Below are 16,573 nucleotides of genomic sequence, written 5' to 3' on the forward strand. Positions count from 1 at the left end.
CACACAGCATGACACATGTGCTAGCACTGGACACACGGATATGGCCAAGAGGGGACGTTCCTGGCTTGGGATTGACCGACGAGGACATCGGTCTCTTAAGGGGGTGAGGATGTAACATCCCGGCCCAGAGCTTAACATGATTAATAAGATTCTCATACCAACAAGTTACAACTTCTTTTCTAGAAGCCCATCTCTAAAGAACTCTGAGGTTAAGCGTGCTTGGCCTTGAGCAATTTCAGGATGGGTGACCAATTAGGAAGTCTTTCTCAGGTGCGCACGAGTGAGGACAAAGTGCGCAGAAAAGACTTTGTGTGGGTCTGTGAGGGCAGTCTATGTCCTAGAAAAGCTACCAGATGTAAGCAGGCCCGGCCTTGTAGAGGCGAGACGTTACAATGAGAAAAGGTTTTGCAAACTAAGGAATGAGTTGAACATATTGGATTTCTCAAATATGTGTTAATGCACCCCCCCACTATGACATGCCTCTCCTTCGAGCTATCTAAGGTAAAAGTTGATTGGCATGACATACATCCTTGCTAAGGACATGTTTCGTGCATCTAGTCATTTCTCATATTTTATTAAGCTCATTCATGAAAATCAAATAAATTTGATGTTAATATGGTATCACTATTGCTTCTATACTTGACTTTGTCTAGTGGTAGCATATGACATGTTTGTGGGCTTATAAACCTAGTGTTTAATCTAGAAAATGAGCTATAAGTGTTTAACTCAACATGGTACAAGATAACCCTTATTTGGAGGTGTGAAGAAGCTTGTCCTTGTATCAAACCGAGTTAAACATCTTTGGCAAGTATTTTAGATTGAACCAAATTTGGGAATATGATCCTCACCCCATTGATTGACATTGATAATCTCAACCTATCTATAATTTAAGCCTTTGTGGTCATTGATGACAAAGGGGGAGAAATAGTGTACAAAGATAGTGAAAAGACAACAAAATTGAGAATTTGATATAGGGGGAGAAATATGACAAAGGAAAGGAATAAATTAACTTTGACCACACAAGTAGGGGGAGCAAGCTCATGAACTTGTATGGTGCATTTCATATGTTTGCTTGCATGGCACAAGTTTTAAATTTTAATATCCATGCTTGTGTGGTGTATGCTAGTTGTAGGTTTGAATGACAAAATAAAAAACTAGCATGCATAGGATATCTAATGATTTCATTTCCAAGTATTTCCAAGTGGTATCAAGCTAACCATGGTGCTAAGGATGGTATAATGGTGCACTCCGATTGGTATCACACTTCAAAGGTCCATCTTTTATACCTTAGCATCATTTGGTAGACATTGTCTCCTATATTTCCTATCTAAGCATATGTGCAAGCTACAATCCAAACTCTTAGTACATATATAGGGGGAGCAATTGCTACCATATGAAGTTCATGAAAGTTGTCCATATCCTTTTACAAAGAGTAAATATGCTTGGGCAAGCAACATGGATTCACTTGAATTTTAATTCATATCTTTGTGAAAGGGTTGCCATCAATTACCAAAAAGGGGGAGATTGAAAGCTCTAGTTTGGTTTTGGTGAATTGATGAAACCCTAAGTGCTAACCTAGTTTATCAAGTGATCATAATATAGGTAGCACATTCTAAGTGGTGAAGCAAATGAAGATCATGACATGATGATGATCAAGTGCTTGGACTTGGAAAGAAGAAAGAGAAAAACAAAAAGCTCAAGGCAAAGGTATAAACCATAGGAGCTATTTGTTTTGGTGATCAAGACACTTAGAGAGTGTGATCACATTTAGGTTTGATAGCCATACTATTAAGAGGGGTGAAACTCGTATCGAAATACGGTTATCAAAGTGCCACTAGATGCTCTAACTCATTGCATATGCATTTAGGATCTAGTGGAATGCTAACACCCTTGAAAATGTCTGTGAAAATATGCTAACACATGTGCATAAGGTCGTACACTTGGTGGTTGGCACATTTAAGCAAGGGTGAAAAAGTTAGAGGTGAAAATGAGTTAGTCTTGCTAGTCACTGGGTGACCGGACGCTGGTCTCAGAGGGACCGGTGCATCCAGTCAAGCGTGGCAGCATAGACGCCAGCATTGGTCATCAACCGGACGCTGGGTCTTAGACTGACCGGACCCTGAGGTCCAGCGTCCGGTCCTATTGTCGAGCAGCGCGGAGAAAAGTCACTGAGTGACCGGATGCTTGCAGGGTCCGGTCAAGCATGACCGGACGTGTCTGGTCGAAGAAAATCATTTTTGGAACCTTACTGGAAACGATAGGACGCTGGAGGCTCAGCGTCCGTTTAGCTTGTGCGCTGCGTCTGATCAACAGATGACCGTTGAAATCTAACGATCAGTATTTGAAGCAGGGGACACGTGGCGTGTATCACGTGACCAGACGCTGAGGGACAGCGTCTGGTCAATCCGACCGGAGCGTCCGGTCACCCCGCGTTGTGCCCAGTGAAGGGGTACAACATGGGTATTTTATGGGGGCTTCTATTTAAGCCCCATGGCCAGTTGAAGCTGTCACCTTTGGCCATTTTCATTGACATAGTAACCTTGTGAGCTTAGCCAAAGCCCTCCCACTCATCTCCATCATTGATTCATCATCTTTGTGAGATTGGGAGAGAATCCAAGTGCATTGCTTGAGTGTTTGCATCAGAGGCACTTGATGTCCGTGTTTCGCTGTGGGATTCGCATGTTACTCTTGGTGGTTGCCGCCACCTAGATGGCTTGGAGCAGTGAGGATCATTGAGTGGAGGTTGGTGATTGTCTCCGGCTCCGATTGTGGTGATTGTGAGGGGTTCTTGACCTTTCCCCGGCGGAGAGCTAAAAGGTACTCTAGTGGATTGCTCGTGGCTTGTGTGATCCTCATCTTGTGTTGGTTGTGCGGCACCCTATTGAGGATTTGGTGTGTGAAGCCAATTAGCGCGTGAACCTCCAAGTGAGTGAATCACCACAACAAGGACTAGCTTGCCTACAAGCAAGTGAACCTCGGTAAAAAATCATTGTGTTCATAATTGATTCCGAGGTGATTGGTCTTCATTGTTATTCATCCTTATGATTGTTTGGTTCCTTCATCTACACGGCGGTATAACCTTCTTGATCACTCTCTTTACATTACCGCAAACTAGTTGTCAAGCTCTTTAGTGTAGCTAGTTGTTAGAGCTTGCTCGCTTGGTTGGTGTGGCTCTTTAGTTAGCCTTTGAGAGCACACTAACATAGGGTAGTATCATAGCTATTGTGTGAATAGATACCATCTAAACTAGAATTGTGATAGGTGGCTTGCTTTTTGAGTAGGCTAGCGCAACACTTGCTTCGCCTCATAATTGTCTAACTATTTTGTTAAGTGTTGTTGTAGAAATTTTTATTAGGCTATTCACCCCCCTCTAGCCATTAGAACCTTTCACTTAGCCATTGGTACCACCACTCAGTGCACTTTAGCTCGCTTGGCTTTTCCTTTAAGCCAGTTTTCGCTCAGCCTTCCTCACCACCACCACCAGAGATGGTAGGAGCCTAGGTTAGTAGTTATTGCCTGAACATGGAGGGTTTTCCCAGAATCCTGCATGCCACCCTACAAAAACTCAGAGTCAAGGATCATCCCGAGTATGAGGGCCATGAGTATGAGGAGCATGGCATCGATCGGTGTGAGGTTACAGTCTACATTAGGAAGAGTGAAGAGTTCCCCGACCTCACTAAAGCCTAGAGTGTGACAGCAATCGGGTTTAGCTTCAACGACACCTACTAGGTTGTGGGCCGCAAAGCCTTATAGTACCTCTATCAGATCTATGAAGAGCCCATTGCCCATACCCCCATGAGGTTCTTTCCTCCCTTAGACAAGAATCGGTGGGCATGGAAGGCTCGCATGGAGGCTTTGCAAGGGCAAGATGCGCAAGGGGACAGTCCAACCATGGTGCACTTGACCACGTACCTGCTTGCTTTGGATGAGCAGTTTGACTAGCAAGCCTTGGAGCTGAGGGCATGCCTTTGGCGTGCTGAGGAAGCCGAGATCTTCAACCGGATGCTCCAGGTGCAGCTCGCCGAAGCGCATGCCAGTGTTGCAGCTACTGAGAGCCGAGAGACTGCCATGTTGGAAGCTCTGAAGGAGGCTGAAGATTGGCATGTCCATCAGCTATGGGTGGCCTATCTTGTCACTAGGGCCAAGCAGAGGATGCTGGTTGATGAAAGGCAGGATGCCTCGATCTTGGAGGGGATCCCTATCCACCCACCTAAAAGAAGAAGAACCAGTGATGCAGAACCGCCAGCACCTCCACCTTCAGAAGTGTTAGAAGCAGAACCCTTGATTCCTCTCACTCAGCCATTGCCATGAGAAGATGTAGATTAGTTGCCTTGGGATGTTGTACCCGTAGTGGTAGTGCTTTTCATCGCTGTTCTCCGGTATTGTACTCTTGCCATTATTGTCGTCTGTAGTTGTTGAGATCGTCTGACCATAGGTGAATGCTGTATCGTGAATGGGAGCATGTATGCCTATATGATGTATCCACATGAGACCGTTGGAACATGCATTTTATTTATTTTGTTGTGTTTATTGTGTTCATCTACCCTCAATTCGTTATATGTGCTTAAGAGTTTCATGGACGATATTAAGCAGGTTACGGGAGAAGTTGACACCCAAATGCCAGCAGATCAGCCGTGATGGGATGTTATTGGACACTGTATCGACTAATTATGGATGTCCCAGCAGAGCACTTGAATCTCTTTAAATCAAATCTGCCATTGGATTTGAATTCCGTGTCCCTTGTTGTGAAGGGAACCTTTGTTGTTTGAATTTTCCCCTACAATACTCCCCTTATTCTATGGTCTATGACCCCACCGCCTTCATGGTGTGTAAGTTGGTAGTAGTAGCCTGGTTAATAGCTTATGGTGCCATGACAACACTGAGGGCTCCTTGTGGAACAGCTGCCACATGGTGACGCTGCTCAGCATGCGCTGGTATCAAGGTTATTGACCAAGTACCTTTACTAAGTTACACCGCCATACCACTTTTGCTACAAATATTTTCCTTAGAAATGTTTAGGTGTTCAAACGGGAAATCCACAATGGGTCGATAAACTAGTGTTCTCTCAAAGTAAACAAGAGGAGGTGGTTTTGGAGGAAGAAAGTATGACATGGTCTCAGTCTACTTGAAAGACGGATGTGGTCGAGTAAAGGAAAGCAAAATAAGAGTAGTAAGGAAAGTTAGCCTTGGGTAATCAAGAGTGATTGTGAAAGTCTGAGTGGATGTCATATCCGAATCCCTGTGTTTAGTTGACTGTGCTGGGTCATTTCGCTGCGTGCCCTATGAACGATGTCTATATCGGGTCCTTAGCTCCCCATTCTCGCATGGCCGCGGCATCGTGCCGCACTCGCCGTCTTTGTGCACTGTGCATTTCTCCTTTTCCCAGCATCCGGTCGGCTCTCGACTCTCATGCCTCGTCCCTCGTATCAGACCCCCCTTCCCTCTCCCTCTTCTTTCTTTCTTCTTTTGGGGACACGACCGCCCGCACGCCTCCTCATCTAGCGCACCCTATTATCTCCTCTCCTTTATTTCTCATCCGTTCGCTTGTGCAGGGAGCGCACCATGGCCGTGTCTATTTCCATTGCATGAACTGTCTGTGTATCCCATCCCCACCACATCCGCTTCCGGTGTGTTGTGCCCCACCTCCGTTCGCCTCTATAAAATACCCTTGGTCTTTGCTCTTCTCCTTCATCCCCATTCCCCTCGCATTTAGAGCAGAACTACGAGATCCATTCATTATTGTGAAGCTAGGTTCATCAGTCTGAGGTGATGGTGTAATCTGAGGAGGAGAAAGGATCTGGTTTCTAAAGAAGTTCAAGTTCCCCTGGTTAGTTTAGTCTTAGGGTTCACAATGTTTGAGTTCTAGGAGTCCTGTTTCTAGATCTGTTGGTGTTACTCCATGTTTTGGATAATCATTATCTTGTTGTTTCTCCATTGCCCTCGTCTATCTTGCCTTCTGGATTACATCTCGGTTGTACCAAGATTGCTCTTAATCATGTATCCCTAAATCCCTGTGTGATTTAGCATTTGAAGTCGTGCAATCTTTCATGTAATCCCTAATCTACATAATGTAAGCACGTTTTTCCCCTTCTGATTCTTGCTTCGAATCTCAGGACGAGATTCTTTTTAAGGGGGGTTGGTTGTAACACCCCTAGTGTTACGAGCTTGTTTAGCACCACGATCTAGGCCTAAGTAAAATTTTTGAAATGAGTTCTTGGGTTTTTAATTTAAAAAGTACTTGAGGCGAGAAGCGAATCATGTGTGACTTAGTTTTGTGGACTCAAATCAATGCTCAAGTTAAATCACGCCATGTCCTCTCTCTGCCGTGCACCGCCGAGTAACCACTGCCTTTGTTGTCCCGTCGAACTGATAACCTGGTTGTGCTTTCTCTGTCTCTGTGTGTGCCTGCCTACCCCTGCGTGTCCCTTCTCTGATTGGTATTGCTATTGTACTAGACGCACAGTAGGCCATGTGTGCCTGCTTTTGCACGACGTTGTTCGGAGCATATTAATGGGATTTGCTGAGTCGCTGCTCGCTCGGTCTCCTTGCTTCTGTGACCTGCCTTGCTTGTATCTGCCCTGTTGTATCATTCCAGCAGCAATCAATGCCTCGGTCTGCCATCTATGCTTTCCTTTTCCTTTTACCAGAGCAAGGCATGCACGCAAGCAACACCGCATCCTTGTCGCGTATGCCGTCTATGTATGCACGTGCCACTACTATTGCTCTATCGCATTGCGCTAGCACAAGTTCAAGCCGTGTCGACCTGTCTCCCCATCCTCCCTTTTTGGCTACTACTTTTCACGCTGCTCGCGCGCGTCATGCACCGGCACGACTGCATTCCCGCTGCCCCTCTGGCTGCTGTAGCCAGCTGCTGTGCCCTTGGCTCTACACTGGATAGCTGCCTCTTCCCCGCTTGCATGGTTCAACTTCGAAAGTACTTCTTGAGGATGCCGAGCTGCTGCTCTCACTCTGCTTTTCCTAGCCTCTGTCCGCTCTTCCTCTCTCTCTCTCTGTCCTTTCATTGCACTACATGGAGATGCCCCCATATCCCATGCCCTGCCCTCGTGCGCCTGTCTGCCTCTGTCTCCGATTTCTCTTCCGAGCCGAGCACTAGCTTTGGCCACGTCTACCGTCGTCAGTTTCCCCCAGCGCTGCTTCTCCTCCCTTTTCTTTTCTGTTGCCGATGGGAGGCGATCCCGCCCCGCTCGCTCTCCTCGCTTGCTCTCTCACTCGGCTCCTCTCACTGCTGCTGCCTTGCGCGAGCGCCCTGCCATGGCTGGCTCGCCACCGCCGCTGCTCGCCTCTCGCTCACTGAGACGTGCGCGGCTTTGCCTCATCTCACCCCTCTGCGCCCGCCGTGACCGCTTCCACAGTCGCTACCGCACGCGTCAGCATCGCCGAAGCCAGGGAGCTGCCCTACCGCACTAGGCCTGCTGCTCCTTAGCCACGCCCATGCCCGGAGCACTGCTCCGCTGCTCCACGTGCCTCCTCCGCCGTTATCTGCGTTAGGCGCACCACCTGGCTACCGTCCAGCCTCCGTGGCTATTGCAGACCGTGCCGCTATTCCCGCCGTGGTCGTGCTGTGCGTCGCCGTGTGGCCGCCCGCGTGGGTGCATGACCGAGGTGCCTCGGGCCGCTCATGGCCATGCCGCCGGTGCCCACGGAAGCAGCGGGTGCCCTCGCTGCCTCTGTGCACCACCTCAGTGCCGAAGCGCCGCCGGCCGGTGATTTCCGTTAGTGCTCTACTTTGTGGATGACGAGAGGGACCCTAGGGTAAGGATTGAATATTTCCAGGGTGATTGCTACGAATTGAATGACTCATATGAACAGTAGAGTACCAAATAGCTAGAAGCGTAGGGACGTTTTTGCAAGACTGCCGTCGTGTTGGGCTTTGCCGCATGGGCCGCTGCCTTGTGCACGCTGGTGGGCTGCCAGTCTAGCGCCTAGGCCGCTCACACCTACACCCCCCTAGGCTGACCTAGTGCCTCCTAGACCGTGCGCGCGCCTGGGACTAAACCGTGCTGCCAACCTATGCCAACCGCGCTTGGGCCGCTTGCGCCTACGTGCGCGCCCACCGCCTGGGCTGCTTGGATCGCTGGACCAGGCCGACCTGGGCCGCTTCAGGCCAAGGACCCTTTTACCTTTTTTGGTGTTTTGTTATTTTCAGCAAGTGTCTAAATACTTGGAAATTGATAATAAAATTTAGAAAAATCATAAAAATGCCAAACTAGTTTTGTTGAGTTTTTAAAATCATGATCTACCTAGTAGTTTATTCTGTTCACATAGACTCGGTATATTTTTAGGGTTGCTCTAATTATTTTAAAATACTTAATGTTGTTAAAAGGAGAACTTGTAGGAATTTCCGTGGTAAATTGGTAATGGTGTTGGATCTGAAATTTGTACACTATGCTCCTAGCCATATTAGGTACTCACTGTAGTTTTTGTAGCTCTAGAATGATTAGTTTGCTAAATAGATAATGATACCCTATTTCGAATAATGATTAAATCGATAGAATAGAATAAAGAAACAACGTTGGTTTATATAACAAAAATAATTGTTGGGAAATAACGCCTTATTCGACAACGTGTATATGTAGCCTAGGTACGGTCATTGTTAAATCTAGCTCGTTAACTAGAGAGGCGTAAATCATATTTTACTGAGTCACGATTGCAGTCAATTAATTATGTCTTTGCATTGCATCGCATTGCATATCATATAGGTACGATGATGGATCAATGGATTAAGTGAAGGATGAGTGGGAATCTAAAGATGGTGTAATGGTATTCCCTTTAGGAGATGCTACAATGGGCTTTCTATTTAGTTGATGGTGGATGATCTGAAGATGCAAATACTAACTTTTGGTTATATTTTACCCAGGCAAGCCCCGGTGCATAACCTCTACTCTTCTGCAGTTAAATTATATTTGTGCATTAAATTTTAAGGAGTGGAATGAAACCCACTTGCATATATATCTTTATCCTATGAGTCTTACTAGAATGATAGGATCGGGTAGAATGCTATGCTATAGGACTCCGGTAGAAGTCGAGTGATTGCCTGTCACTCGCGAGATATAGGAAATATATTATTGGATTATCATCACTTGGAAAATATAAATGGTGGAAAGGAAAAATGGTGACCAGGCAGGGATATGGTTTGGGTATTAGTGGGTGTAAGAGGTTGTGTCACTGTGGACACGGGGCATGGCTTGGTTACACTGCTTTCCCTGTCTGTGTCGGTTAAGGACCGATCGTTGCATAAGCCATCGAGGCAAGTCACAGACTTATTATCCCGAGCACATACTTGGGTATGGGTGCTTAGAAGACTTGCTGCTCTCTTGTCCCGGATCCGGCTCTTTTCTGGACCGACTATTAGGGTTTTATTTTGGTGGAGGAGGTCCTTGCACCGCACTGAGTCCAAGACTCAGGGGCGGGGTCTTGGAGTCCTAGTTTGAATGGGGACCTAGACACCTAGGATAGGAGAGTGATGGGTTGGTCCTGCTTGTGCCTTGGGTACAAGCGAGGCATGTGTTTTCAGAGTACCCAGCTGGGGGCAATGATTCGTGAATCGTCGGGCAATCCGGTACGGCTTGTCTTATGTCTAGCACCATAGTAAGAACTGGAAGATGAAAGCTGGAAAGAAAAGTAATTCTGATTGCTTACCGCCTGCTTGAAAGTAGCACAAGTGCTTACATAGAATGGTTAGTTAATGAACCAATGCGGCTATTAATAAAAATCGACTATAAGGACGCACATTTAGTAATGCTTCCTGCAGATGCAATGAACCCACCAGCCAGATAGTCTTGCATATCCTTGGAGTCTTTTCTTTTCTCCTGTCGGGTAAGTCTTACTGAGTACAATTGAGTACTCAGGGTTTTATTCCCCCTATTGTAGGTGATAGGTGGATGCTTGAGCTAACCCTTGTGTGTGGATACCTCCTAGTGGGCTCAGCGAGGATTCCTGTACGCTGCGATCGTAGTTGTTATTTATAAGTCTCACCAAATGTTTTTATAAATGAAAGTTTCATAATCTATTGATGTAGTTTATATATCAATACTTCATCATGCCATGATTAGATATTAATTTCCACTATAATTCTGATCACCTGTTTTGTCAACAGAATATCATCGGCAGTCCTCCAAGGAGTATCCCATGAAGGTAGATTGATCAGTAGAGGAGCGTGAGATCAAGAATAAGAAGGCAACAGAGATACACAAGTTAGATAGGTTCAGGCCATCAGTATGACGTAATACCCTAGTCCTGTGGTCTGTTGGTTTGTATTAGCTATCGTATGATATTGCGTGAGTTTGGAAGGGGTCCCTGCCCGCCTTATATAGTCCGGGGAGCATGGTTACAAGTCTGTTAGATCTTAGAGATAACTGGAAAGTAATAACTAATTACAGGAATCTTGGGATCATACATATCCTAACAGATCTCATAGTATCTCTAGGATATCTTCCCGATGTCTTGCGAGAGGCACCGAGCAGAGTCATGCCCTGCAAGGCTTCATCTTGTGGGCTGGGCCACCCCAGGGGGCGCAGCCCATGTGGTCTATCGTGGGTATCCGGGGTCGTACCCCCCACAGCTAGTCCCTGAGCGCCTTGTACCCATTGTGCAATGCCATCTTGAGCTTGTCCGAAGTAGGTGCGAATAAAGCATAGTAGTCAAACTCATGGTCCAACCACTATGATGAGTTGCCGAGCAGCATGAACCGTCACCGAGCAGCGTGACCTATCACCGAGTAGTGTGAACCATCGCCGAGCAGCGTGACCTGTCGCTGAGCAGTGTGACCCAAGTATGGCTTACCAAAAGGGTGTAAGGAGCTCAAGTTTAGAATCAAAAATTTCCTTGCAGTGGACGAAGTGTGCCCACTTAGAGTCCAGCCACGAGTGAAGGAGATATTCTTATTTAGTCTCAAGCGGCACGGAGTCTTCCAGAACAAAGCAAACACATTCACCACGAGGTGAAGTGTGCCCACTTAGTCCCTGAGCCTAATAGTAGATGACATAGTCATGTGGTGCTAGGGTCAAAAAGTAGAAGAATAGCAGAAAACTAGCTGAGCACGCAGCCAGTCCTCGGGCGTGTCCCAAAAAGAGACAAAGCATAGTCACCGCAAGGTGAAGTGTGCCCACTTAGTCCCTGAGCCTGACAGTAGGTGATGCAGTCATGTGGTGCCAGGGTTAGAAACAGAAAAACAATCAAAGACCAGCCGAATAGGTAGCCAGTCCCCAAGCTGCAAGCGGAGATATCGAAGAAATCAAACCGTGGTGAAAAAACTGGAGTAATGGTTGTATAGTGTCGGTTACTAAGCCTCAATAAATAGTAGAGAAGTCGGTGATCATTCGGCGAGTAGCAACTGACGGCGGCGATAAATGAGCGATGTGGGCTGCGGTTGCACAAAAGCCCATGTTACGTCCCACCTTGCTGTTGTAGAGGATTCAGAGAGGCGCAAATTGTAGGAACGATTTCCCAAAAACCCTCGACTGCGAAGAGGTGGGGAAAGTACTTTATAACTACGCCGCCGCATCCCAAGTTTCCACCTTCACCACTTTGCCATTTTGTCTTCCTCCAGAGTCCTTACACTTCTAGATTTGCACCAACGCACGCTGCCGGTGCCATCCCCTAGCCAGATCCGAAAGATGGCACCAAAGAGGAGAGCTACGAACTCGAAGAGAATGAGCCCAAAGAGAGCAAGTGTCGGAGCCAAATGTGATGAAGAGTGGACGTCTTCACGCACGAGAGAAATGGAGCTCGAGAGATTGGTGGCGGCGGGCGTGCTTCCTGGCCGCGTCACCACCGGATGGCGGCCAGCCAGTGGTGAGCCATTCCCAATGCCTAACACCAATGAAGTTGTAGTCTTTGAAGATTATTTCTAGCGTGGGTTGGGGTTCTCTATTCATCCATTCTTGAGGGATCTATTGGAGCTTTGGGCGGTTAGTCTATGCAACCTCCATCCCAACACCATTCATCATATCTCAATCCTCATCCATTACTATGAGGCGTTTCTTCGGGTTCTACCGCACTTCAACCTCTTTAGACATCTCTTCTAGTTGAAGAAGAAAGGCGGTGGTGGCTCCAGGGTGGTCGATGGCATCTATTTGTAGCTCCGAGATGGATGGCCAGCGAGTATATTAACGTACCGCTGAACACTTCTCTAAAAGGGTAGAATTCCAAGTGGTTCTACATGAAACAGAGCCACCCTGCAATCTGCTGCGACGTCCACCATATCCTAGAGAACCAGAGGAGCTGGTCAGAGAAACCAAACAGTGTTGACATGGAACAAGTGACAGAGCTCCTCGACCTGATTAGAGGCATGGAAATTAGAGGCGAACTGGTGGCAGCAAGCTTCATAGTGCGCTGCGTCCAGCCCTACAAGGAGAGGGCCCACCCGAGTTTTGACTACAGAGGTGATGACGATGGAACCTGGGAAAGGACGGAATGACTGACGAAGAAGAATGTCATGGAGCGGGCCACAGAGCTATTCGCTCCCAACATTTCGTTCGTCTGGCCAAAGCAAACGAGGGCCTTCAATTGCTCATATCCACCCCTGGAGGTAATCATCTCAATTTTTATTCCCAAGACTTTTAATCCTGAAACATCGACGAGTAGTGAACTGATTTACTTATGCAAAGATCCACTCGTAAGAAAGAGCGGTGTATTTCTCCGGCATCTTGAGGGGTGATTGGCCAAGGGGAGTAGATGCCCGACGATTAGCTCGGTCTAAACAAGATGTGGCCAGCGCCTCATCAGAATCTGGAGGCACTGACCCTGGTCAGATGGAGACTTCACCCCTGGTGATGGAGAAAGTCTGGGGAAAGAGGGCAGCGGCGGATGAGCCAGACCAGAAGAAGAGAAAAACGGTGGCTACCGCTCCCCTTAAACGGGGTGACATCTCGCTTGGTGGCGACCAGACCACTCGACCACGAAGGACCACGGTGCTCGAGTGGTCTGATGACGACGAAGATCCAGTTGCTCCTCCTCTGAACACCCAAGCACCTCTAAGCAACACTCGCATGGAGGAGCAACCAAGGGGAAATGAAGAAGTCCCTGAGCATCAGGCGACAGAGGTTCCCGCTGGGCAGGCGACAGGAGTCCCCGAGCAATAGGCAGAGGTAAATCCAGAGCGATGAACGGAGAAAACCCTGGAGCAGCAGGCGGAGCAGAGGCTGACTATGGAGGAGATGAGACCTGACCCCAAGTTAAGGGAGTCGACCCCACAGCCGCGCCTAGGGCTCGGGTAGGCATCGATGATTCAAAAAATTGCACCGACAGACCAAACAGTAAGTATTCTCATGTTGGAGTTACTTTGTTGTCTTGTCTTAGCTGTTTTGTCGCTTGACCAAATGATCTGATGTAGTGCAAGGCATACGGAGGGTCTAGACCCATCCACCCATACTAACGAGTAGCCTCGGGCTGATCCTGGAGCGAAGGTAACGCCGTTAGCTCCCTTGTCGGGGTCCCCGGGTGCTCAGCAGCTGGCGGAAGACTCAACCACTGCTATGGGTGGACTTAGAGAGGACGAGAGGTCGGTGTCAGTGGGGAATAGGTCGGTGATAATACCTAAAGCAATGGTGGTTGCTGCCGGGCCTTCGGGAGCTGAAGCTGGAGTTGCCAGCGTAGCACAAGAGTCTGGGTCGGTGGAACCAATGGCGCTTGAGGAGCTAACAGCACCTTTGGAGGCATCACAGGGCGTGGTCAGACCCACTGTCTGGCCATAGAGCCCCCTGGCGGTTTCTCCCGCTGCTACAGAAGAATTGGATGAGGTGGAGGAGATCGTTCGTGCTGAACCTCGAACCCAATCCATCCGAATCCTCCGCAGGCGCAGTGATGAGGTGGTAGTTGTTAAGGAAGAGGACACCCCAAGGAGATAAGGAGGCTAAAATCCACCCTCGCCAGAGTAATAAAACAAATCGAGGTTAGTACTAAATCCGGAGCATTCATTTTTGACGTTGGGGATCGAATACCATTATTATCCTTGTGAATTTCAGGGAACAAATCAGACTGCCGAGCAGTGGCACAAGTTGACAAAGAGAATGGAGCCCCTCGTCGAGGAGAACCAAAAACTCAAGGAGGCAATAAACCTCTCAGAGAAACACACCCAGAGGGGCCAGCGCGAGTGAGACCTCGCTGAATCCAACGCGTGGGACCTAGAACACCAGAAGGGAGTCATGTTTGAACAGCTGGCGACTGCAAAAGAAAAGCTGTGGAGCAAGTCTGAGCAGCTGGCCACTACCTCCACACAACTGAAGGATGCTTCCAAGCATTTGGAAGAGCTACAGAAAGTCTCCGAGCAGAAGAAAGGTACGTGTGATCGATGAAAATGCTTTGCATAGTTGGATACGCTTACTTTTGGTGCTGACTGTTGTACTTGTAGAACAAGATGTAGAGCTCGGCCAGCTACGCCAGGCCCTTGAGCAACTCCGAGAGGAGAAGGCGAAGGAGATAGGGTGAGCGAACAAGCTAGCTGAGGAGCTGAACGGTGAGTGTTCCCTGGTCGGGGTTACCGCTGAAGTAACTTTCTCGCTTCATGGAACTTTGTAATGCTTGTAGACTACCGTCAGAGGGTCAAGGCACAATTCGATGCGCTAGAGCAGGATGCCTGGACTCAAAAGGATAAGTTTGACGCCGTAGTTATCGGAATCAAACCGGTGCTTGACTGCATCGAACCAGAATTGGCTCCTCAGCCTAACGGTAGGCCGCCGCGCCCGGACATCATCATCGAAAGATGCAAGACGGCGTGGGACAGCTTCAAGGGCTTCAAACACGATGTCATTGTTACCACCGCTACTCACGCCCTTGCTATGGTTCAGTCCCACTATCTAGCCACTGACCTTCAGGCGATAGGGGGCGGGTTCGCCGAAGGACTGAGCGAAGCAGAGACCCAGTGGCTGGAGGATGAGGTGGAGGATGTAGCAAATAAATTGGCAAGCGATATAGACCTGTTCGGCGAAATGGATGGCAATGACAGAGCGTAATGATCTGCTCGGCAGACATCATCTATAATTTCTGTATAGTGTAGTTAGAATGCATGAAAGCGTAAAAACACTTACAAATATGATAAATGTTTTTAGGTGCATGTGTATGCAGTTTGCGTGTATTTCATCAAAAAAATCTTCGCAATTTTAACCACGTAGTGTAAGTAGAGTCCGAGCAGTTAGTTCGCTATTGACCCTTATGGCCTCGGCTAGCCCATAGTCCATAACGTCGAGCACGGAGCCCGTGCATGTGTTGGAGGTACAGGCATGACCAAGGAACCATAGTCGAGCACCCATAACGCAGAGCACAGAGCCCGTAGCACGTGTAGGGAGAGATCAGAGACAAGGTTTTCTCCATAGAGAAAAGAACAGAACATGTGCTGCACGGCGGTTATCAAAATAACTTGGAGATATAGGTAAAATGAGCGGCGTCCGAGCAATTAATTCTATGCTGAACTCTTGGCCTTGGCTACCCCATAAACCATAACGTTGAGCGCGGAGCCTGTAGACATGTAGGATGAATAGGCATGACCAAGGAACCACAGCCGACCACCCATAACGCAGAGCACGGAGCCCGTAGCACGTGTAGGGAGGGATCGGAGACTGGGTCTTCTTCGAAGAGAACAGAAAAGAAAGCATGTTGCTCGCTGATCGGCGAAATATCTTGGAGATTTGGAGAAAAGTGTTCGGCGATTTGGAGAAAACGTGTTTGGCGAATTGGAGAATATGTTCGGCTAATTGGAGAATATGTTCGCCGAATTGGAGATTACGTTCGGCGAATTGGAGAATACGTTCAGCGAATTGGAGATTACGTTTGGTGAATTGGAGATTTGGAGAAACAAGGTCGGCGACAACATTGGTGGAGCTCGTCATGAAGTGGCATAAAAACTCAGTGATTGTAAGTGGAGATTTAAACCCTAGTGGAGAAAAAATGGAGAAATTTTACGGAAATCAAAACTTTATTCATCATAAAGTGGAGAGTACATATTTGAGGCGTTTCAAGGATAGAAACATATGAGGTGCTCTATACGCTAGGAGTTAGGAACGTCGATTCCATCTAAGTTACATAAGCGATAAGATCCTGGTCGGGTAACATCTTTGACAACGTAAGGTCCTTCCCAAGGGGAGGAGAGCTTGTGCATCCCTTCAGTTTTCTGCTTTCTGCGAAGGACAAGGTCACCAATAGCAAATGAACGACCTTTGACATTGTAGTTGTAGTACCTTCACAAGCCTTCTAGATACTTGGCTGTGTGGACACAAGTGATTAGGCGTTCCTCCTTGGCCCTATCGACGTCCTCTGTCCGAACAACTGTGGCTTGTTCTTCATAAAAATTTTCCACCCTAGGTGCTCGGAAGGCGATATCCACTGGAAGTATGGCTTATGAGCCATAAACCAAGAAGTATGGAGACACGCCAGTGCTGCGACTACCTTGAGTACACAATCCCTAGGCTACAGCTGGTAGCTCTTTGAGCCATCTACCCGGATGTTTATCGTCTCTCTAAAATAATCTCTTTTTGAGGGCATCCAGTATCATACCGTTCACCCGTTCGACCTGACCGTTGGCTCTAGGATGGGCAATGGAGACGTAATTGACGGAGAT

At 47.8% G+C, this 16,573-nt stretch overlaps 1 pseudogene; it reads left to right on the forward strand.

Moving 5' to 3' along the window:
* LOC136466060 (uncharacterized) overlaps window positions 1-16,573 on the forward strand; it is a 35,298-nt pseudogene that overhangs the window by 14,102 nt on the left and 4,623 nt on the right.

Source organism: Miscanthus floridulus, chromosome 7, assembly GCF_019320115.1.
Source record: "Miscanthus floridulus cultivar M001 chromosome 7, ASM1932011v1, whole genome shotgun sequence".
NCBI lineage: Eukaryota > Viridiplantae > Streptophyta > Magnoliopsida > Poales > Poaceae > Miscanthus > Miscanthus floridulus.